At 39.2% G+C, this 23634-nt stretch overlaps 1 long non-coding RNA gene across 1 annotated transcript in view; it reads right to left on the bottom strand.

The window, feature by feature from the left end:
• Nucleotides 1-23634, bottom strand: part of LOC121041465 (uncharacterized) — a 188527-nt gene that overhangs the window by 88253 nt on the left and 76640 nt on the right. The window lies entirely within an intron of this gene.

Here is a 23634-nt window from a genome sequence, read left to right as displayed (position 1 = left end):
CATAGTTAATTTAGCACCTTCACCAATTTTAACTGGTTCTGGTTACCTCATTTAATTTTCTCTTGAGGGTCAGCATTGTAAATATTTCAGATGTGAAACAAACTGTATGTATCACTGTGGCTGCTCAGCTCAGTAGGACATACAGATCTTAGCTCCTGAAGCTGCGCAGTACCCCAGGTTTGGTTTTTTTTTTAATTACTATTTTAAAGAGTTTTATTACAAAATATTAATATTCCGGACACTTGAGAGTACCTTTATACTTCTACTATACCACATCTGAGATTTGGTAACTGGTTTCAAGTGTTCCTTGAATATTTCTCTCATGGTGACCTCTAGATGAAAGTACTGCTGAGTGATTAAGAGATGTTAATTTGATTAAAGAGTTTTTCTTTTTCTTTTTTTTAAATCTTTTAATGCTTATTCAGTTTTGAAAGACAGGGAGAGACAGAGCACAAGCAGGGGTGGGGCGGAGAGAGAGGGGGGACACAGAATCTGAAGCAGGCTCCAGGCTCTGAGCTGTCAGTACAGAGCCCCACGCGGGGCTCGAACTCACAAACCTTGAGATCATGCCCTGAGCCAAAGCCGGACGCTCAACAGACTGAGCCACCCAGGTGCCCCTAAAGAGTTTATTCTTAACAACGTGAGACACTAATCCATAGATGGCTTTCACGGTCGTTTTATAGCAGTCTCAACTAACCTTAGCAAGTATGTCTTCTGGGTTTTGGTCATGTGTTTCTAAACCCAACATAAAACTTCCTTGTCCCAGCAGGGCTTCTGTGCTCTCTCTTTTCAGACAAATCAAAGACCTGACTGGTGGCAAAGTCAAGCTAGACGAGTTCAGCATATTCACCCAATATTTATTCCACAAAAGTTCAAGCAATTTATGATCCAAAGAGGATTTGAAATATAAGACTTCTAAGACATAATATTTTTGCATATACACCAAAATCTTCTATTTTATAAAGCGGAATAGTCTGATACTCAGGAGGGTCCTTCATCAAGAGGTTTGTAGGCTTTGGGTAAGCACATCCTAAGGGCTTCAAGATTCAATTTCCTTGAAGATACTGTTCTTCTTAGGTATAAAAACCTTAGGATATAAACCTTCTGAGAATCCCTGGGACTATGCAAACCAGACATGCCCAGACTTCCTCCCCAGGAAGTTCTTCAAACCTAGGGAACACTGTAGACAGAACCTAAGATCATTTTCTAAATCTCATATATTTTTGTATCTCCCAAAGCTGAATAACACTTTTGTAATAATATCTGGAACAGTGAGTTTTGGTATTATTCTGTTTAGTTCACTGTGATTCAGAATTTTTTATTAGCATTCGTACAGAGAATGGACTAACCTATCCCCACTTAATTATCTAAAGCCTCAGCCAAAGGGTAATAAATAAGATTAATACATTATTTAAGATAAGTGGTACCGGGCAGCCTCTCCATTGACTGTGGAATGTGTTAAGGTTTTGTCTTTCATGTCCACATAAGAGAAGAAAAAAGAAGTCTTAAGGGAAAGGACTCATTAAAAGTCCTTTGTCTAAAAACCTTGGGAAGCTTGACATCCTATCCTTTCTGACCTCTCAGTGATCACGACTACAGCCAGAGATAACGTTTTTAATGTCGGAGTTTGAACATGGCCCAATATTTTAAATTAAATCCACAGATTAAGCCTTCTTATAAATTTCCTGGTTCCGTTGCCTTACATTATTAGTATATTTCTGTTTCCTCTGCTTTCATAGACCTAAATAATGAAAACTCTTTATAGTTCTTCCAAAGCTCACCAATTCTGACATGTGGTATTCACATTTTGTGAGTAATTTCCAAGGCACTTCCTATTTTTCTGTTGAGCTGTATGCCAAGATAACTTTTGGAAGGTACAGCAGCATAGGTAATTGGCAATCATCCAGGTTTGTGTTGGCTATGTTATGGAGGTGTTTCTATAAATTAGGGATCTGTGCAAACAGGTACATTTTATTACCTAATCATGATTCTCATTGGGGGTGTTCCCTTACTTTATATCCTCTTTTCATATATATATATATATATATGAAATTGCCTCAAACGATGCTTTTTCTTCTGAAAGAGCCCATCAATAGATATCCAAAAACAGCCATAATTAGGTAAGCTGGCCAATTAAATGAGGAAACACAATATCTTGTTAGCAATTGGCATCAACTGTTGGGTGACATTTTGATGAACTGCTTCAATATAGTGTATAGCATTTTGGTGGTTTTTCACTTCTTAAAAGGTCACAGTCTCTGAAAAGTAACATCGAAAAAGCTGATCTTTAAAGGGTATAGAAAAATTCAAATAAATAGTCTGTTCCACTTCTAGATAGCTCTTCTCTTCTCACAATAAAATCCCCGATAGTCTACTTGGCTTCTTTTTTCCTGCTTGTGGAGGTTTCCATTGTTCTAAGGGGAAGAGGACGCATCTTTCTGTCTCTATTCCAGACTTGCTGTCACTTGAGGCCTTACTCTGTATTTTCACCAAGAAATTTAACAGTTGAAGGGGTCCCTGGGTGACTCGGTTAACCATCCGACGTCGGCTCAGGTCATGATCTCACTGTTCGTGGGTTTGAGCTCCGTTTCAGGCTCTGTGCCGAAGCTTGGAGCCTGGAGCCTGCTTCAGCTTTTGTACCTCCCTCTCTCTCTCTGCCCCTCCCCCATCCGTGCTCTGCCTCTCTCTCCCTCAGAAATAATGAAAATATTAAAAAATTGTTTTAAAAAAGAAATTTAACAGCTGACTTACTTGGGAAGATTTATGTGGTTATAAGTCGCTGCTTTCGTAAAACAAAACCAAAAACAAACAAAAACAAAAAACTAGAGATATTTCTATACCAATACCCATTAGTGAGACTGTTAGGAAAATTTTTCAAACCACTGTGAGGAGTGTGCACTACATTGCTCGTGGGTGGAAATTAGGGTCAACTCCACCAAGACTCTAGAATAGTGTTTCTTACAACATGATCCACAAGTAATCTTCCTTAAAATGCAGATATTTGCATCAAAATCCAGGTCAACTGAATCAGAATCACTGAAGATAGAGGTTAGGATGCCTCATTTTTAGAAAATCTCCAGGTAATTCTTAAGCATATCTTTGAAAACCACGCCTCTGTGCCACGGATGGGTGATCTGACCACTAGGGAACTTAGAGCTAAATCCTGCCTCTCTTTCTCTATACCCAATAACCTTTCTACATTCTCTTCCAGCAGCGAAATCACTTCTATTCCCAATATTACTTTAAGACAAAACGAAAACAAAAACAATTGGCCTTCTTCCAGAATGACCCATCCTTGACTTTTTGTTAGCTTGATGCAAAGGATCTGTCCTTGCACATTGCGTTCTGCTCATGAACAGTTGGAGGATGGGTGTAACATCATCATTTTATTATGAGTGGATAATTCTTCTTTTCAATTGTCCTGTGGAGTGTATGAAGTGCCACATAAACTTCTTTTACGGCCTTGTTAGAAAGATCTGAGGCTGCAGCAAATACATGGCCCTGTGTGAGCCTGAACTGGTTGAACCAGCCAGTGGTCCCATTGTTCAGTCAGTGGGCCACAATCACAAAAGTGCAGGTGGCATAAGTGCTTTTTTCAAAGAAGTAAGGTTGTACCTGTTTTATACCCAGTACATAATCAGTTTTATTGATTCTAAATAAATATCTGACATTTGGTTCAACAACTTTTGTAGCTTAAAGGTTCCCAAGAGCAATTTCCCCATAACAAAATAGCTGGAAATACAATGTGGGTTGTGCAAATTGCAGAAGGTTAACGAAGCAGAGACATGTTTATATCAAGTCTCCTCGTTCTTGTGCATCTGCCCTGGAGGTCAATGAAGAGGTCAAGGCTCAAACAACCAGTAAGGCCCAGGTGGTAGTCACCTCACACATCTTAAGGAAGAGCCCTCATTCAGGTTTGAGAAAGGCAATGAGGCGTATCCTTTTATCTTCAGCTCACACTTATCAGTCTGTATAAATTTGTTTAAGAGGAAGAAATGCTCAGTGAGCTTCAGCTATAACCTATTGCCCTGCTGCTTTCAATCTGTCCGCTTTGGTCCTCCTTCCGGCTGTCTCTCCTTCTCCATGCTCCACCAACTCTGAGACATTGGGGGTCTTATCAATCTACGTTGAGAGAATTTATCTTTTCTTCGAATCTTTAGGTTCAGGGTCTTATGACAACTGGTTTTCTATGCCACTTCATATTTTGTGCTTTCCTTCATCTGATTTGGATCTCCTGATAAGGACTGTACTTCCTGTGTGCCCCTATCTGATGCCACAGAAAGCTACACCCAGTGCTTAACTGCAGCCACTGGCCTTTCCCATTCTCAAGGGTCTGTAGCCTTCCTTTTCTTGAGCACCTGACTGCTCGAAAGACGCCATTTGCCAAGTTCTCCTAATCAAGTGGTGCCTGGATCTGCTCATTCTAGATCTGACCAGTGGCTATCAGTGACTTAGTACTGACAGCAAAAGTAAAGAACCATTGATTGTATGTGAATGTAACTACAGTACCCAACTCCCTTTAATGGTTCTTCATTAAATTCTGTGAAGCCCAAGAGGAATTAAGAAACCAGTAGATATATTGGGGGTAGGATAGAAAAATTAATATGTATAAAATACCAGCTGAGGCCTGGATGTGGTATCTTCCTCATGGCCAGAAAATGCTTCTTGGGGATTGAGGAAAAATTGAGCATAAGAAGGTGACATATAAACATAGTCAAGGGACTCGAAGAATAACTCAATGTTGAAAAATAATACTTCAGAGGAAAGTTTAGAAATCAGGTTCAGTAACTGACAAGATCACCCTTTAACACAATGAACATAATGACCATATCTTCTGTGTTTATTACTCTATTCCCTGTGTAACTTGCTTTTTGGCACGTGATAGGAATGTCAAAAATGTTTCCGAAATTAATGCATATATAAATGAATAAAATAACTGCTTGGTCGGCAAAGCAAACTGCATCATATCATCAAAATATGTCCAGTGACATTGGTAATTTACTAATAGTTTTAAGCCTGTGTGCCTGTGTCCAAAATAAGTGAAGGTTTAGAAAATAATACATTTGATTTTGCTCATAGATATTATTCCAATAAAGGTTAAAGATCTTAGTCCTCTAACCGCCTATTTTCTTTTAAAAAGCGTTAAAAGCTTCACCATTCCTTAACGCACTAATTTACTATTTCTCAGCATGGGTATTTCTTCACATTATTTAGAGAAAATTTGTCTTCCTGCTAGAAATTTTTGCATTGTATATACAATGTTACTTATTGCTTGGATAATGCCCTATTAATTTCACTGGATTCCTTTTGACATAAAAATGGATTTGCACTGAAGGGCAAACACTACCGCCATATGTATCCAGGCTGCATTACAATTGAATCCATCACATTATACATTTATAGGTGTCTACCCCTGTTACACTGCTGAAATGGTCTGCCATAAAAAATGGCCGTGTGAAAGCTGGTTTAAATTTCATGCATTTTTACTTGCAAAGTATCTGGTTAGATGAACAGAAGCCTCCAAGACGAAATCCTTTCCAACATGAATATGCTAACATGACTCCCTGGAAGCAACACCTCAGCACTTCGTCCAGTGCCTTTTCTTTAGATTCCAATGACAGATTTGTTTTAGGGTCAGCATGCTGGAAAGCACTAAGAATTTATTTTTTGAAGCTCACAGTGGTAAATGGCATATTGAAAGAGGAAAATGTAATCTCTTCTGTTTTCTTTGGCACTACGGACGCCAGTAAATGAGAGCCCTTCCGTGGTCTTCAAAAGCCCAATTGAGCATTGAGGACCTTTTGGGGTTTATCTTTAGACATAATTGTTTAGTATATTATTAGCTTAAGTATTTTAGACCACTAAAATGTCTTCCTCTTTCTTATTAAGCAGGGAAAATCATGCCTCTGAAGGTGACTTCCAGTTTAGAGGCAAGATATGTTCCTCAGGGACAAGCATGGAAATGAGACTTAATAGGGCTTTCTGTTCAGAGTGCTTCTAAAAAGGGAGGGTCAAGAGTTTAGGAGAACACCAATTCTGTGGCATTTCATCACGTTTCCTATTTTTTTTTTTTCGTAAGTTAGAAATCTCAAATGGAGGTAAATGTATTATCGAGAATAGCATACCGGTAGGAGGAAAAAAATCATAGGTTTCTATGAATTAAACAAGAAAAAGCATTGGCTCATGTTGTGGGATTTTACTTCTAGCATAATTAAAACAAAATAGAACTCGAACTGACAAGAACGCCACCAGATTTGAATCAGAACATTTGGGTTAGGTCTCTGTCCTCTCTAGATGTGATACTTCAAGAAGTCACTGGGCTTCTATTATATGCTTTGTATGTAAAATGGGGATTTTCCCTAAGAGGAAGTTGCCCCATATATTTAAAAAAAATTAAAGCCAGTATTTATAAATCACAGAATTTGCATAAAAATACAGGCTTCTGGTCTCAGCTGCTTCATATGTAAAATGGGGATAACAATCTACTTTGTGTCATTATGTGGATTAAATACGATAGCATGTTGTATGCCTTGAAAACTTGAGTATTATTTACCATCTGTTAAACTCATATTATTCTTGCCTTTAATGGCTCCTATTGTCTCTTCCAATTGTCTTAGGTTTTTTCTTTTCTTCTTCTTTTTTTTAATCCCAGGTATTAACCACAATATTTCATTCTTGATGGTTTGAAGACTACGGGTTCTTCAGTTAGGCTTGGCCCATGCATTCGGACTCATAAGTTTTCCATTCAAATTGTTACAAGATGGCTTTAGTTATCATAATGTATGAATGGAATATAAATGAAACGCAGTGTATGTCAGCTTCCTTTTGCGAATGCATAGGGGTCCGATACGTGTAGAAAGGGGCAGAGTGAATTCTGAGGTGATGGAGATGTGGGTGGAGTTAAGTTTCTTCTCTCATTTCTTCCCTTCTATTAATAAAAGCTATGCAACACATATAAGATGTAGAAGTAATACATATAAATGCGGCTTGAACTGGTTTATTGTGAGGTTTTAAATAGGGGGGCCGCCACACTGCTCTTGTCTTAGAGTATGTTAAAATATGTCTTATAAAATTGTATTATAACCTTCGAATCAGTCTGATTTTGTTTTTAAAGGCTTTCCCCGGAATTTAGTGGGTCAAAGTTAAGGTTGGAAATTAGCAGTACCTTGCATTACAAAGAATTTGCAGGATTCTTTCTGTAGCTGAGAGTTTGAGAACCAACTATTAATCATGTTATAAGTTAAAAAGAGATAAATGTGTACCAAGCAGAAAGAATTCAGTTCAGGTCTGCTGGCCCACATACAGTGGTCTGAATAGCAAAGTCCTGAGATCTCTTAGCTGCATAATGTTGTTACAAATGGTCCATGCTGTGCTAATAAAACTATTGTGACGAGGAGCTTTTGCAGTGAAAACTGACAGATGAGGCGGAGTTAAGTACTTTTTCAGACAAGCGACTACAGTAAATCATTAAGGCACACAAACAATCATCCTTCATCAATGTGCAATTTGTTTCATGGCAATTGCAAATCGAAAACAATGTAAACAAACAAATCGACAACTAATGAACATCCCCCACCGCTCACTGTAAATAGATCTCCAACTTTAGAAGAACACTTTATCCAACACATTGTCAACTCATTGTAAACACATCTACAACTCATAAACAACTCATTACCCAGTATGTTGTCACCTCGTTGCAATTAAAGCTGAATGTTAACTGTACTGTATGCTCCTGCTCTGAATCAGATTATACCCTAGGAAGGAAACGCAAAGGAAGGAGAGCCAGTTCAGCAACAAGAAGGCTTTTACTTTTCTTTTCTCCCCACATGTTTGATGTTTAAAATTATTTGACCAGGCTCCCATAGAAATGAAACTGCATTTTTACTCTTTCTTCAGGTATGCCACATTTTCCATTTGCATAGACAAGGCAGTGGCTTCTTAGCACAACTTTCTTTCAGAGAGGAAAAGTAAATGTGTAAAGTATTCCCCTAGCAGTAGTAAAACTCACAGCTTTTACTGTAATTGCTTTGTGTGAACTGCATTTGGCATCCCTACCTGGTATATGGTCTTTTGGTTGGGGCCGGTGTTTTTTACAGTCGACGGGATGCTTGTTTTTTGAAAGCAAATATGAACTTAGGAATGTCACTACGATTCTCCGGTAACGTGAGCTTTGCCTTAAGGATTTAAGTGGGTTTATTCACCATTTTGGTTGACCTAATCTTTATATCACATAGGAAGTATTACCAGGTTATGTGTGTGCTTATGTAGAACATACATGCAAATACGTAGGCAACACATAAGCGGATGTGTAGGCAGCATTTGACGTTTTATACAAAGGGTCGATTTGTGAGATGTACAATCTTTTTATTTTTAATGTTCGTTTTATTCTTCAGAGAGAGAGCGTGAGCAGAGAGAGACAGAGAGAAAGGGAGACACAGAATCCGAAGCAGGCTCCAGGCTCTGAGCTGTCAACACAGAGCCCTCCGCAGGGCTGGAACTCACTAATGGTGAGTCGGAAGTGGGCTCTGTGCTGACAGCAGCTAACGGGATGCAGGGCTCGACCCCACGAACCGGGAGATCGTGACCTGAGCCGAAGTCGGATGCTCAACTCACTGAGCCACCCAGGCGCCCCTGAGGGTACAATTTTACAGTCATTTTTAAATAAATGTTTATTTATTTATTTTGAGAGAGACAGAGACAGTGCAAGTAAGGAGGGGCAGAGAGAGGGAGACAGAATTCCAGGCAGGCTCCACACTGCCAGCACAGAGCCCAAAGTAAGAGTCAAACTCAGAAACTGTGAGATCATGACCTGAGCTGAAATCAAGAGTCAGAGGCTTAACTGACTGGGCAACCCAGTCATTTTTTTTTTTTTTCTTTTTTTTCTGATTCAGACCAAGCTTTAACTTTCTTTGTTTACTTGTGTGGAAGGCGGAAGAATTTGAATTGGAATGCTACTAAATAAAAAAATTTTGCACACTTGAGATCAATCCTATGTGTGTAATTATATATAATTTAACAAGTTTATAATCATCATATTCTCACTAATCAACACAAAAGGGCTGTGGTGTTGTCAAAGACCCACCCACAATGTAGGGGCCTTGGTTCTCTGTCCAGTTTTGCTGCTAAAGAAATAAGGTATTTCTTAAGATTGTATTCCAAAGGGTTAGTCATAGATTCCTTCCTGGGAAAGTTGATCTTGGAAGTTCTTTCCTACTCTAAGTTTTATTCTGAATGTTTGAAGCATCTATAGCATAGCTAGCCCTGAGGTAATTCAGAGACATATAAGACATTATTTTTAGGGGTGCCTGGGTACCTCACAGTTGAGCGTCTGATTCTTGATTTCAGCTCAGATGATGATTTCACGGTTCATGCTTTTCAGTGCAGAACCTGCTTGGGATTCTCTTTCTCTCCACCCCCTCCCTTGTTCATGCATGTGCTCTCTCTCTCTCTCTCTCTCTCTCTCTCTCTCTCTCTCTCTCTCTCAAAATAAGTAAATACACATTTAGGAAAAAAAAGAAATGATTTTTCTTTTTTCTTTTTTTTTTTTTTTAACATTTATTTATTTTTGAGACAGAGAGCGACAGAGCATGAACGGGGGAGGGTCAGAGAGAGAGGGAGACACAGAATCCGAAACAGGCTCCAGGCTCTAAGCTGTCAGCACAGAGCCCGACGTGGGGCTCGAACTCACGGACTCCGAGATCATGACCTGAGCTGAAGTCGGACGCTTAACCGACTGAGCCACCCAGGCTCCCCAGAAATGATTTTTCTTATGAAATAGTGAGATGCATCAAGGCTTTGCAGTTAGATAACTGAATGTGAATATAGTTCTATCACCTTCTAGCTGTGTAACATGTGCCCTTGGAGCCTTAGTTTCTGTACCTATAAAATCAGACTACAGAACTGTGAAGATTGAAGATTAAAATACTTGTTAGGCATCTAGTTCAACGCTTACTGCTGAACAAGTGTTCAAAAAATACAATGATGATGGTGATGATGGCATCCAAACTGGTTTACCATCTCTAGAAAAAACCCAGACCAATAAAAAAAAATACATTCATTTATTCATTCATCCCTATATCATTTCCTATATTCCCTTTCCATTATATACACCATTCACATTAATGTTTTCTTAGAAAAACACTTTCAAGGAAAAGCCATGGATTTTCCATTTTGCTCTTCTGTGATATATTCTATGATGAAGGTACTCTAAGTAGTTGTGCAATATTGAAGTATGAGCCCCCAGATTTAAATACTAAAAATAAGAGTAATATTTATACTGAAAAAGAGACTTTTGGAATTTTTCTTTGGTACACAATTCTCAGAATAGACTAGATTATTATAAAGAGAGGCCCCTTGTTATGATACGAAGATTGGTGAGCTCTGAACAGAGGAGGTGTGGATTTCACTCTTAGTTCTGCCATTAAGCAAGCAGTTGAGTTTGAGCAGCTCCCTCGAAATGTCTAGATGAAAGTCAGCATTTGTTTCCTCAATTGTCTCTTTCACTTCCACTGCAAATTCCTTTTGGCCCATTTATCCATTCAACAAATACTGACTAATCACTTCGATGTGCTAAGGACTCTTCTAGGCACTAGGGATCCATTATGAGCCAGACTGACAAATCCCTGTTCTCGTGGAGCTGGTGTTCTAGGATGGGACAAAGTGGGTAAGTAAAAAAGTTAATGCAACAAAGCAAGTAAAAGAGCAGTGAAAAATAAAGCAGGCAAGGTGTTTGACAGTGATGGCAGGATGTGCTATTTTTGATGCAACTGAGATGGAAGTCCTCTCTGAAGATGCCATTTGATTATAGACCTGCATTAAGTGAGAAGTCATACATTATTATACTAGACTCAATGGTTGTAGAACATAAGGATTAAAAATCTTCTGTTTTTCTCTATTTAATTTTTTTTTTAACTTGAGACAGAGAGAGAGTGAGTAGGGGAGAGGGGGCAGAGAGAGAGAGAAAATCTTAAGCAGGCCCCATGCTCAGAATGGAGCCCGATGTGGAGCTTGATCCCATGACGCTGGGATCACGACCTGAGCCGAAATCAAGAGTCAGACGCTCAACCGATTGAGCCACCCAGGCGCCCCTCTATTTTGAGACTGGCAGAATCCATTCCCACCATCTTTATAGCTCTTATCTTTTAAGGTGTAGGAAAGTTGTTGCTCTCTTCTCCCCCTCCCACATGGGCTTGCATTTATCGTTCCCATCCCCTGTCGTATCCTAATGTCAGAAATTGAGCCATCATAACATCTTTTCGTAGGTTTTATCTTGCAGTTCTCATAGCTGCAAATTTACATTATTTATAAAAATATTCATGTCAGAGTGAACACAAAGAGAGCAAACATTTATGAGACAGAGAGTTGTAGGAGATGAGGTCAGGGACTGAGCAGATCTGGAAAGAAGGATCATTCAGGCCGGCATAAACGCTTGGACTTTTGTTCTGATCAAGGTGGGATTCTTCTGACACGTTATCTGAATAGAGTATAGGAGGACAATGGTAGAGTGGACAGACGAGTCAAGAATCTCTTTTAATAAACCAATCAAGACATGACAGAGGCTTGGACTAGTGTCGTAGTAGTGGGGGTGGTGAGAAGTGGTTGTATTTGTGACTTCCAAAGATACAGGACGCAGGACCTGATAATGGGTCCGACGGTAGTGAGGCAAGGGGAGTTGAAAACAGAATTTGGTACCCTTGAGACGTGAACTTGCTTGACCAGTTATGAGCTGGGAGACCTCAGGCAAGTCAGTTAATTTCCCTGACCCTGAGAGTTCCCTTACTGAGTTATATAAAGATTAAATAGGATAGATGGCACATAGTCACCCCTCAGTAAATAAACATTAGCTTCTATCTTTTCAACCTTTCTTTATAGTACCAAACATGCTAGAGATAGTATGTTGTTCTAAGATGGAGGTCATTTTATTTTGTGATTGTTCTCACAAAGATAGGTAGACATTATATTGAAAATCAATTCTAAGACACATAATGAAAACAATAATAGGTCATAAAACTAAAAGGTATTAAATATTCCAAAGCAAGAAAATTTTAGAAACCACTTTTCTGGACCAACACCTGCAGATTGCCCGCAGAACTGGCTATGGCCTTACAGGTGGGAGCCAGCAAAGAGGCTTCCCAGTGGAGGTGGCTGTGTCCCAGTGGCAGCATCTTTCCTGAGACCTGACGCCTTCTTGAAAAATTGGGCCTGGTTTCAAAAGGGGCCAGCTTCCCCTGAAGCTGTATGCAAAACAGATATCTTACTTCCTTGGGACATTTCAACCTCATCAAATACTCGATTTTTCCCCCTCAAGATTTCTATCCAATTGTTTTTGGGCAAAGCAAACCAGTGTGAGAATGTGAACGATCTCTTCATTCTCAGGTTAACTGGTGCTCCGACCAAACATAGAGAAAGTGCTCCTTAAAAGGTGTTTTCTAGACAAGGGAAACTCTTACGGCCACCAATTGCATTTCTAACCCTCATGACTAATATGTTCATAAAAGTGAACTGGAGAGAACAGAAAACACAGCAACATGACGGTAAAAGTGTTCACGGAGTCCACTTTATGTATCACTCACTGTTCCAAATTCTGCATTTAATAGCTCATTTGCACAAAACCCCTAGAAAATAGGTACTATCCTTATAATTCCCATTTCCATAAGTAAACAGAGGCATGGAGAGGTTGATTTTTGTCCAAGCACAGGCAAAAATGGCCAAGCCAGGATTTGAACCCAGGTCGTGTGGCCCCTGAGGCTGCATTCTGAAGCATTATTCAATACTACCTCTACCATGGTTCAGAAAAAGAAATCAAAGAATGTATTAACTTATAGCAAGCCATTAAAAACATTTTTCTGTTAGGAACAGGATCTCGTTAATAACAATATATAGAGAGAAGGTGAGCTGAAAGGCAAGTGGGGGTCTGAAAGCTTATTTACACTCCAGACCTGTGTGTGGCAATCTTTACCATTGAAACCACCCAAATCCCTAATGCTGCAGTATAAAGCACACTGCTGAAGTATTCTCTGAGACACTCTGTAAATCAGCTGTTCTCTCAATTGCCAGCCAGGTCAGGGCTTCTGGATAGCCCTCAAAGAAAAACTCAAGTAGAATGAACTCAAGAGTTTATGAAGTAAAAAGAAAGGATGACAAGATCTCAGCAGGGAAATAATATTATACCTTCCATGTGAAAATTCCCAGCAAAAATATGTTCATTCCTACCTCTCAGCTCTTTCTCCTTTTCTCCCGTCCTTCACCCATGTGGTCTTTGTCCTATACTCCCAGACTCCCCTTGAAGTCTATCAAATTTCCAGACGAAAATATGTGCTCAAAATGTGCTAATATTTTACATGTGTATAAAACAGATGTATGCACGTTGTGCCATAGGTCCTAGGCATTTAAGACAACATAGTTGCTAAGATTCGAGTCCTATAACCTTTATTCAATCAGTATGCTAGATAGAATGTTGTTCAGTGTCTCACACCTGCTTCAAAGTAAAGGGGTTAGCAATGATTTAGAACATGTATAAAAATAAACGTAAATGATTTTAATAAACTTTCCGATTGATTGATCATATTTATTTTAAGACTTAGGCTTTCCAAAACTATGGATTCTTTCACTGAATCATGGATTTACCCGTAGTTTGATGCTTACTGGTATTTAATATGGTATTTCTTGGTATTATTGGTATTTAATATGCTACTCATTCCTGGATGCAGTGGGAAAGCAACCTTTTGATACACTTCAGTCATCCTTGCACTGCCAAATGGAGCTCACCAAAGCCAATGCAAGTTCAGGCTATACACTGTCCTTAAAACAAGTTAGGGGCGCCTGGGTGGCGCAGTCGGTTAAGCGTCCGACTTCAGCCAGGTCACGATCTCGCGGTCCATGAGTTCGAGCCCCGCGTCAGGCTCTGGGCTGATGGCTCAGAGCCTGGAGCCTGTTTTCGATTCTGTGTCTCCCTCTCTCTCTGCCCCTCCCCCGTTCATGCTCTGTCTCTCTCTGTCCCAAAAATAAACAAACGTTGACAAAAAAATTTTTTTAAAAATAAAACAAGTGAATTCTGTCACCCTCTATGCCACCTGGTTATTTTTTCTTCATTTTTCCATAACTCATCCTATTCTCTCCTTCTGTACTTTTCTCATTCTGCTGCTTCTTTTAAGTCTAATCTGAATTTGCCCATTTTGTCACTCAACAGAGATGATCTCAAACCATTCCTCTTAGTCCTGGCTGACTTGAGGCTCAGCTATTCCGGATAGCTGGCTGGGGTTGAGATAGATATGTAGAGAAATGTTATATGGAACATCTGCTGTACAAATGGAGATGCTTTCTAACAAACACCTAGTCTTTGATCTCTGTAGATCTTGTTTTCCTTTTGACTTCCTACAGAAGATCATAGCTATGAGTCTTCTTCTACCCCTTACCCTCAAACTGAACCCTGCTCCCCCACCATGTGTTGGGCTTTAGATGATTTTCTGTTGTACTATTACAAACTAAACAGTGATGAAGATTCCCGAACATCAGTAGTTCTTAATTTTTTTTAAAACGTATCTTCACTGTCATCAAATTTCTGTAACCCACAAGGATTTCTCAGAGGGCAGCTTAACTACACAGTCATAGCTCTTAAAATTCAGCTTCTCTCTCTTGTATTCTTGTTATCTAAAATGTCTAAAGAAGCCAAGTTTTAAAATCATATATTGCAATGGCGCCTGGGTGGTTCAGTCGGTTAAATGCCCGACTTCGGCTCAGGTCATGATCTCACAATTCGTGGGTTCAAGCCCCACGTCAGGCTCTATACTGGCAGCTCAGAGCCTGTATCTCTGATTCAGATTCTGGGTCTCCCTCTCTCTCTGCCCTTCCCCCACTCGCACTCTGTGTCTCTCTCCCAAGAATAAATAAAATTAAAATAAACATTAAAAACTTTTAAAAATCATACATTGCAATAAATTCTGTGTGATAAAGTATGTTTATAAAATGTTTTATTTACTTTTTTTTAAATTTTTTTTTCAACGTTTATTTATTTTTGGGACAGAGAGAGACAGAGCATGAATGGGGGAGGGGCAGAGAGAGAGGGAGACACAGAATCGGAAACAGGCTCCAGGCTCCGAGCCATCAGCCCAGAGCCTGACGCGGGGCTCGAACTCACGGACCGCGAGATCGTGACCTGGCTGAAGTCGGACGCTTAACCGACTGCGCCACCCAGGCGCCCCTATAAAATGTTTTAATTAACTTTTCAAATCCACTAATTAAAGTCACACAAAGTGGACTACTAACGGAGCACTTTGTAAATACACACTCTTATGTACTTAACACAGAAATCGTCTACGAGAGTTTTGTAGGAAACTGCAGTTATTATGTTCTACTTCAGTTGTCATACATGTTAAAAGTGAATACCAAACATGTATAATTCACCTTATAAACGTAAGTATGTGTTAATCTAGTTGGTCTTTTTTAATACATAGGGTTTCTGAGTCACCATACACAATTTAACATTTGTTTTAATTTGCACAAAAAGTTTGTCAAAATACGAAATAAATTATGCCCTAGCAAAATTGCCCTAACTATGAACGAGCTGGGACTCTGAACAAACTGTCAGCTTTCAGATTTGTGACATATGTGGTCGATGAGTGATGGATTAGGAGTGAAAGGGTTAAGCTGTGTGTGTGTTGGTGCACGATAGCCAGGAAGTGAGTTCAGGACACCACCGTTCAGATAGGTCAAGGCCTGGTGGAGTCAACGGTCAGGGAAACCAAGGGTTCAGAGAGCCAGGGACCTGGAGAAATGTGCCCTGGAGAATTTCAAGGAAGCAGAGTTTAAGAACACCACTTTGAGAGAGAGGCCAGATGAGTGTGCAAGCCTTCGCCCAGAACAGAGACTAATGTTACAGTCCTGAACCCCTCTCTCTAGGTTGGCGCTGTCATTACCAAGGCTGGAATTAGCCACAGGGAAAAAGATGAAGGATCTCTTTCCTTGAATTTCCGTGGCCTAGTTAAGCAGAGCCACCAGGTCACAGGATTCAGAAGGCTCTAAGAGGACACTAACGCAAGTGGAAAAATCCCACCCTGGGTTTGAAGGAGGGTTTGGAAATAGATTCAGGACAGAGACTCCAGTAGACCATGATCTGCCTGAACCTTGGCCTCCTGGCTATTGCCCACTAGCTATATACACAATTTAAAGCAGTCAGCAACTGAGTGTATTAGAACGGGACCCTTACGCCGAAGCAAAGATGTGTGGCAAAAGCATAAGTCACAGTGGCAATGTGAGGTACAGTGGGAAAAGCACTGGCCCAGAGTCAGAATGGCCAGACTAAAATCCTAAGGCTGTATCTATTCAAAGTGGCACTAATTCATTGGTCACGCTCTTCGAATCTGAATTTTCTCTGTTAAAAATAGTAGTAATCAGTAAGAGTACTACCTCCTTGTAGGTTCTCCCATGTACTAGAGACACATGGGATGTGCCTAAGTAGAACGTATTATTACTATTGCTATCATTTGAAATTCTAGGCCAGAAATAGAGGATAAGAGAAGGTTAGAGATTCTCAAAGAACCAGCAAAATCCAGTGGCAATTCTCCCTCCACTTCACCTTAGTTTGTTCAGTTAACCAGCTTCCCCTAACACTTGATAAGAGCTTTAGATGTCCGTAAAAATTAAAGACCTGGGGTGGTCAGAATTAATTGGGTTGGCTACAGCCTGTAGGACCTTTTTCTAGAATCATCAGAGTTGCACAGGTGAAATCTGACAGTAATAAGATTTACAAGTACAAATACAATACTTGACAGGTATTGAGAACCTGCCTGATGGGCCCACACTATTAGGTGAACTGCATATGTTCTCAAATTCACAAAACTCTAAGGTAGAAATTATGTAATTTTTTTACAGATAAGAACACTGAAGGTAAAAATTGTCAGGAATTTTGTTTATTGTGTTCAATACGTATCCTCCAGCACCCAAACAATGCCAGGCACATAATAACCATCAAATATTGTTGAATGTATACATGAAGACATTTATGGTCACCCCACCGGACAAAGGAAGAAGTAGGACTTGATATATGTGTAAACGCAAGGCTGTGAAATATGTCCCTTAAATATACATCCCTTAAATGTTCATTTGAGTAGTCAGTCACACGTAAGCATTTCCTTACATATGCCTTCCTCTCTTTCAGAGGTGTGGCTTTTTTTGTGATTCTGAGTCTGCCGCAATTCCTGAAAACATTCAAGGGGAAATTCAATAATTTCTTCAGTAATGAATTCCTGTTTCCTATTCTGCACCTACATTTATCAAGGGATCATTAACTTGAGGTGCCTGTAGGACCTTTTTCTAGTATTGTGAAATAGGATAACTTTGATGGGAATATTGGTTCAGAGGTCAGAAAAGAGGCCAGGACAAGGGGTGTAGATTTGAAGCCAATTTGTGTATTCTGTGTCACAAATATATTCGTAGAATCAATTAGTTCATGAAACTATGCAAGAAGAAGTGGATGGGTCATTGAAAAGTGACTAATAGGATGAGAAGAGAAGAAGAAAAACAGAGATTGAGGAATAGATAAAATATGAGCAGAGGAGGCCATAAGACATACTGAAAAGGAATAGGAAAAGGAAAAAAGAAAACGAGGAAAGGAGAACACTGTTCATGGAGGCCAAAGCCAGCACGATTTTCAAGAACTGAGTGACTACTAATTTTTTCCAATTCAAGCACAGTCAGGGAAATAATTGAAAAGCATCATTGTCCTTACCAAGCTGGTAAAGCCATTTTGGGGGGTGGGGGGCAGGGAGGGCTAGTGGAATCAGGAACCACACCCCAGTGTGTCTCAGGAATAAATAGAAGGTAGCGCAGGTCAAGTGACAGACACTATTCTTTTACATACCTTAAATATGAAGGTAAGTAGAGTGGTAATGCAGGAGGCAGAGGACTTTTTAAAGTTAGAAAGACATATACACATCAATAATCAATAAGCTGGTGGGAAGGCTGTGGCTGAAGATAAATGTTCAATCTGCACACTCTGACAGAGAGAAGTCCCTGAGGGAGTTAGAGACTGGTGTGGAACAAGCATGTGATCTGTAGTGTAGTTAGCTACCACTGCCTTGAGTAAGAGGATGGAATCTTCTTGCATCAAGATAGGGGAGGGGCACCTGGGTGGCTCAATCGGTTAAGCATCAGACTCTTGATTTTGGCTCAGGTCATAATCTCACGGTTCATGGGTTTGAGCCCCACATCGGACTCTGTGCTGATGCTGTGGAGCCTGCTTGGGATTCTCTGTCTCTGTCTCTCTCTCTCTCTCTCTCTCTCTCTCTGCCCCAACCAATCATAGTTGAAGGTCAAATGACCCCTATTGGGATATTTGGTTGAAAGGAAGACTTTGGATCTCATTAATTTTGCAGCTAGCTACTATGTAACTTTGGGTGAAACACAGTTCTTTGATAAATAGGAAGGAAATATTTGTTCTGATCAGTGGCGATTGCAATCATAATGCAAGTCCATGATACTACAAGTAAAATGCTTCCCTTCTACTTTTTCAATTTGCAGCAAATATAAAAGAGAACTGGAGAGAAATATTTTATAAATAAACAGTGTATTACAAATACAAGTATACTTTACATGGATATTGCAAATAGTCTAAAAAAACAGTTCCGTTACTTTAAGGTAAAAAAACCAAAATCAAGTCAAAATCCGGTTCTTTAATGCTATAGTTGCTTACTCTATGTACCACTTCAAAAGTCAGGTCCCCCAAGACTAGTGAAAAATTTTTTTTCAGTTTCGGTTGGAAATCAGAAGATTTTTAGCTCCAATAGAGATCATAAATAAACTATTAATGTGGAATGGGAAAAATACAGGACACAGTCTGAGTATTACTCATATCGTCTGGGGTTCATAGTGCCTGTACAATGGGTCTAAGATCTATTCAGAAAGTCATGAAGTGCTTTTGCCTGGCCAGGAACATTCCCTGGTCAGCCCTCATCTCATTGTAAGGATTTATTTTGAAAAGGAGGATATAACTGTGTAAACTGTTTCATAACGCCATATGTAGTAACATTTTAAAAAGAAAGTTATTGAGAAATGTCATTCCGAATTTTTACTCCTTACCTTAAAGGGAAAATGGAACTTTTTAAGGAAATGTTATTCAGAATCATTACTCTCAACCCCACTTGAAGGGAAAGGTAATTGAGTGAAGCCATAGTGAAAAAGCTCATCTGAAATGTCTCAGTACACTATTTTCACTCTTAGTGTCAAGCATTCAGCTTGATGTGGTTACCATTCGTCAACCATCCATCAGTCCACAAAACAGCGATTTTGAGTAAAACACTGTACTAAGATTCAGTTTCTACCCTCAATGTGTACACAGTCAAGTACAGGAAAACAACATGTTACATGTTTATAAACAATAAAATTACAACAGAGGGTGATCAGTACAGCAATGGATATACGCACAAAGCACAAAAATTGCACTGGGGTGGGGGGGGGAATGATTTCCTCTGTTGGAGGGTCAGCAATGCCTTTCAGGGGAGCAAACATATGGCCTGGCATTGGAGGACTGAACTTAGCTCCCTGTATATGATTAGAGACTTTTCATCATACAGACAATTGCCATAGTGCAGGATGGCAGTCACTAGGGTACAACGTCCAAATCACAGCCTCACATCCTCCAGGTTTCCCTGACTCACTCTTTTGATCGTCCTTGTATTTTGTATTTCTACTGTACTCACAGATGGGCACTTATTTCTATTTTCATTCTTAATTGCGCAATTTCTCAAACTGCTTCATGTTTGTCTCCCTCAAGTAGAATTTCTGACTTTGGTTTTGTCCCAAACTGAGGACTGTGCTGTACACAATGACCTTAGATGCTATTTGAATGCAATTCCATTCATAATAACCTGTGTGTTTTCATTTTGTCACTGAAATAGAAAACAGGGCACATGGAGGAGATTCAAGCATTGTGCTTCAGTAAAGCCAAAATTCTGTTGTGAATTATTTCTAGATGAAAAACTCTAGAGCAAAATGACTCATCATCAGATTATAGCCTCAAATAGAAAGAGTTGCTAACTTTAAATAAGATAATTAAGAGAAGAGCCTACATGTTGAGCTGCACAGTTTTGGGGCCACATAATACGTTCAAAGTTATTCAATTGACTTATTTTGGTATTTAAAATGCTTACAATATATATTTATCCACAGAACTACTCTTGTTATCAAGAAAGATATACTTTAGATGTTCTTCATTTTTCTGGCCCTAACCTTTTGCTTCCCACTATGTGTTCATTTAAAGTACACATTGCTGCCTTAGTGCACAGTTATCCCAGACACTTTTTGAATAAAAATTCTTCAAGAGGAAATCCTGGCTTCATTACAATTCTCTTTTTAATCTGTTAAACTTCATCCAAATTTGCGTTCTCTAATTGCATAGGAGATTTGGAGAAACGTCCAAGAATCTCCAGGACTTGTAACCTTTTTTTTCCTTCACTTGTTTTCAAACTGCATCTGGGTTGTCAGACAAAATATTGATATAGCTTGCTTAGCTCCACTTAGTAGAATCTAGGGCAGTGATTTATAGAGTAGAGGCAAGTCTACGTTAAACCTTAAGGTCTGGAAGTTTAAGGTTTATGTTGATATCTATTTAGATGGGTATTTCCTTTCCTTGCTTATAAAAATAACATGACGTGTGAATGGGTAAGCCAGAAACACAAAGCATGATGTTTAACATTATGCTTGCCACTTGGACGCGAGAAGGTGTGTCAGTGCTTGAAAGATTCCCAACGCGAAAACATGTCAATGCAATACAGAAGGATAGAGTAATGCTCTGAGAGTACCTTCAAGAATGAGTAACGTCCTTTTAGACTGACAGGGACAAAAAGTAAAGTTGGAGGCTATAAATTTCATATTAGACTAGAAATAGGAAGTTCGCAGCACATCTGGAATCTGAGTATGTGTATACGTATGTATGTATGTGTCTATAAAGACACACACAAAGCATTTCACAGCATATAATGCACAGATACTATCTATGTGTGTGCATTTGTATATACAGATAAGCACATGAAGTATGTGAGTTTCTAAATATATATACATATATTGCTGTCATTGCCCTCAGGGTATTGGCTTGTCAATCCGGCTGCAGAGAAGCAGGCCAGATTGGCCTTTTGCCTCCAGCAGGATGTCCCGAGGTAGAATTTTGTGTGTGGCAGGCAGCCAGTACAATACTTCACTACAGCTGGATTAGGAGGATAACACCAACAAGGCCAGATCAGGAACAGGAATAAATCCTTTTTTGTAGAATTGTGTAGGGGGTTTTAGAGATGACTTACCTTTTTTTTTTTTTTTTTTAAATCTAAAATTACTATTTCCACCGCTAAAACAGGAAGGAAACAGTTGTCATCCACAAAGGGTGAAGAAAAGGACAGTGGGGCTCTTACATAGGGCATGAACTTGAATGAGACAGAGACTCCAACTAGCAGTCTAAAGGGTTGGGGGAGGGGAGGGGAGGGGAGACTGCAATGAGGATATTATAAGACAGGGCTCAAAGGTGACCAAGAAAGGCCTCAAGAGTTGGGATCCTAGATTCAAGTTTCCTGGCCCTATTTACAGTGCTTTTCCCCAGGAAGTTTACAGGGATTCAAAAATAGCTTCATTGTAGAGTCCAGCTTCACACAAGGACCTTGGTATTTTCAGATATGAGCTAACGGCACACACCTTAACTGGAGACAGGTTGCTGCATCCGATCGGTGACATTTAATTTGTAGTTTGAGTTTTTAACTGAGTCTCAAGGATCTGCTGAAACCAGACAGTCGTCCTCAGGAAGATTTAGAGTTTATTCTGTCAGAATGCACTTCGGTTACTATTTTAACAACTTTACAGATCTCAGAAATGATTTTAAATAATGAGCTCATAACAATACAAGAACATTTTGCTTATTAGCATAACCTTTTACCAACCACAACTAATCCCCATACAAAAATATAAGAATTTAGAATCTGCACTTGGTGGCCATCTGTTTTCTTTCTAAACATTACTTTTAAGTCCCTTTCTTTGGGTTGTTATTAAGATATTTTAAATCGTGATGTTCTTGCACAGCATGTCAGATAGAAATAATGATGATAAAATAAGTGTGTATAGCAATGTACTTAGAAACAGGAGAGAGCAAAAGAAAATTAGCGAATGTTTAATTCTAGGCAGAAGGCCAGACTATCCTAAGCCCTCTCCTCCATCTGCCCTTGCCATATTTTTTAAAAACCCACCTTTGAAAAGTATAAATGTCTTCGTCTATGACAGCAGACTTTTCATAAATTAATGTGTAATACACAGGTTCAGTGCAGGGCTCTAGAACCAGACAACCTGAGTTCAAATCCCAGCACTGTCAACTTGCTAGGGGAGGTTTGGAAGGTTTCTTAACTGCTCTGTGGCTTGGATTCCCCATCAGTAAAATTAAAGCTCTATTTGTCTAACTCAGAGATTATGTGTGTGTGAGTATTGCCTCAGTTGATGTGAGCGATGCATTCAGAATAGCATCTGCCAAGCACTTAGACAAGCACAATGTAAGACCAGAAAACTGCTGGCTGTTATTATTTTTAAGAATGCTAATAATTACAGCCATTTGGTTCATTAGACTGTCTTTAGTCACGGCTGTACCTTGATGCGGTCTTTAAAATCTTTATAGGTGACCACTTCTAATTGCATCTGTATTCATGAAAATGCTATTTCCTAGTACATCTGGATAAAATTTAGCTGTTCATCCTTTACTCCTGAATCAAGTATTCTTAATAGAAGCAAAGGGATTTCTGTGGAGTCAGCACATTGTCAAATCCCAGGTTCCCCTTGGTTACTATATATTTGGACTGTGGCCAAATCCCCATTAAACTTTATATTAATCATGTTCATTGTAATCCATTGGAAAAAATGATAAGAGCCCTGGGAAGTATCTTCATAGGACTCCGTGTGTGCTTTTTTCTAAACAGTGAGCATTTGGGGACTAAGATTCTGGTTAGCAGTATCTGTATCTTAATGTAAAATAATTGCATCAGAAATCATTTTGGTTTTGGTCCAACTTCAGCACCTCTAAAAATGTGCTGGTACATAGGCTACCCAGGTGCATTTTTATTGCACATTCTTATAGCAGGAGGCGTGGTGCACATGCTTTTACAAGCATTGTTAGGTGTGGACCTGCCTTAACTAGAAAACCTCACTTAATGGGAAAAAGGAGAAGACAACTGTGTTTTACAACTATCTCTTTCCCTTTACATACTTTCCCTTTTTCTTTCTTTCTTTCTTTCTTTCTTTCTTTCTTTCTTTCTTTCTTTTTCTCTCTTTTCTTTCTCTTTCTTTCTTTCTGTCTGTCTCTTTCTTTTTCTTTCTTTCTTTCTTCTCTCCTGATCCCTGAAATAGTGAAAATCTATTTTTAAGCTCATATATAAAACTTTCATAGCAAGTTAAACAAAGAGTGTAATATTTCTGGTTTGCTGAGAATATTGAAACTTCAAAAATCACTAAATACTGTTGGGATTTAAATCTACCATAATCTCCTTAAAATACATACCTGAGGTTGTCTTTAAAATTTGGAAATTTTATGGCTTCCTTTTTTCTCTCCTTAAATTGTATGTTTATTCTAATATATATATATATATATATATATATATATATATATATATATATATA

This window comes from Herpailurus yagouaroundi, unplaced genomic scaffold (genome assembly GCF_014898765.1).
Source record: "Herpailurus yagouaroundi ecotype Mexico unplaced genomic scaffold, PumYag 184, whole genome shotgun sequence".
In the NCBI taxonomy this organism is placed as follows: Eukaryota; Metazoa; Chordata; class Mammalia; order Carnivora; family Felidae; genus Herpailurus; species Herpailurus yagouaroundi.
This window is presented reverse-complemented; position numbering and strand designations above follow the sequence as displayed.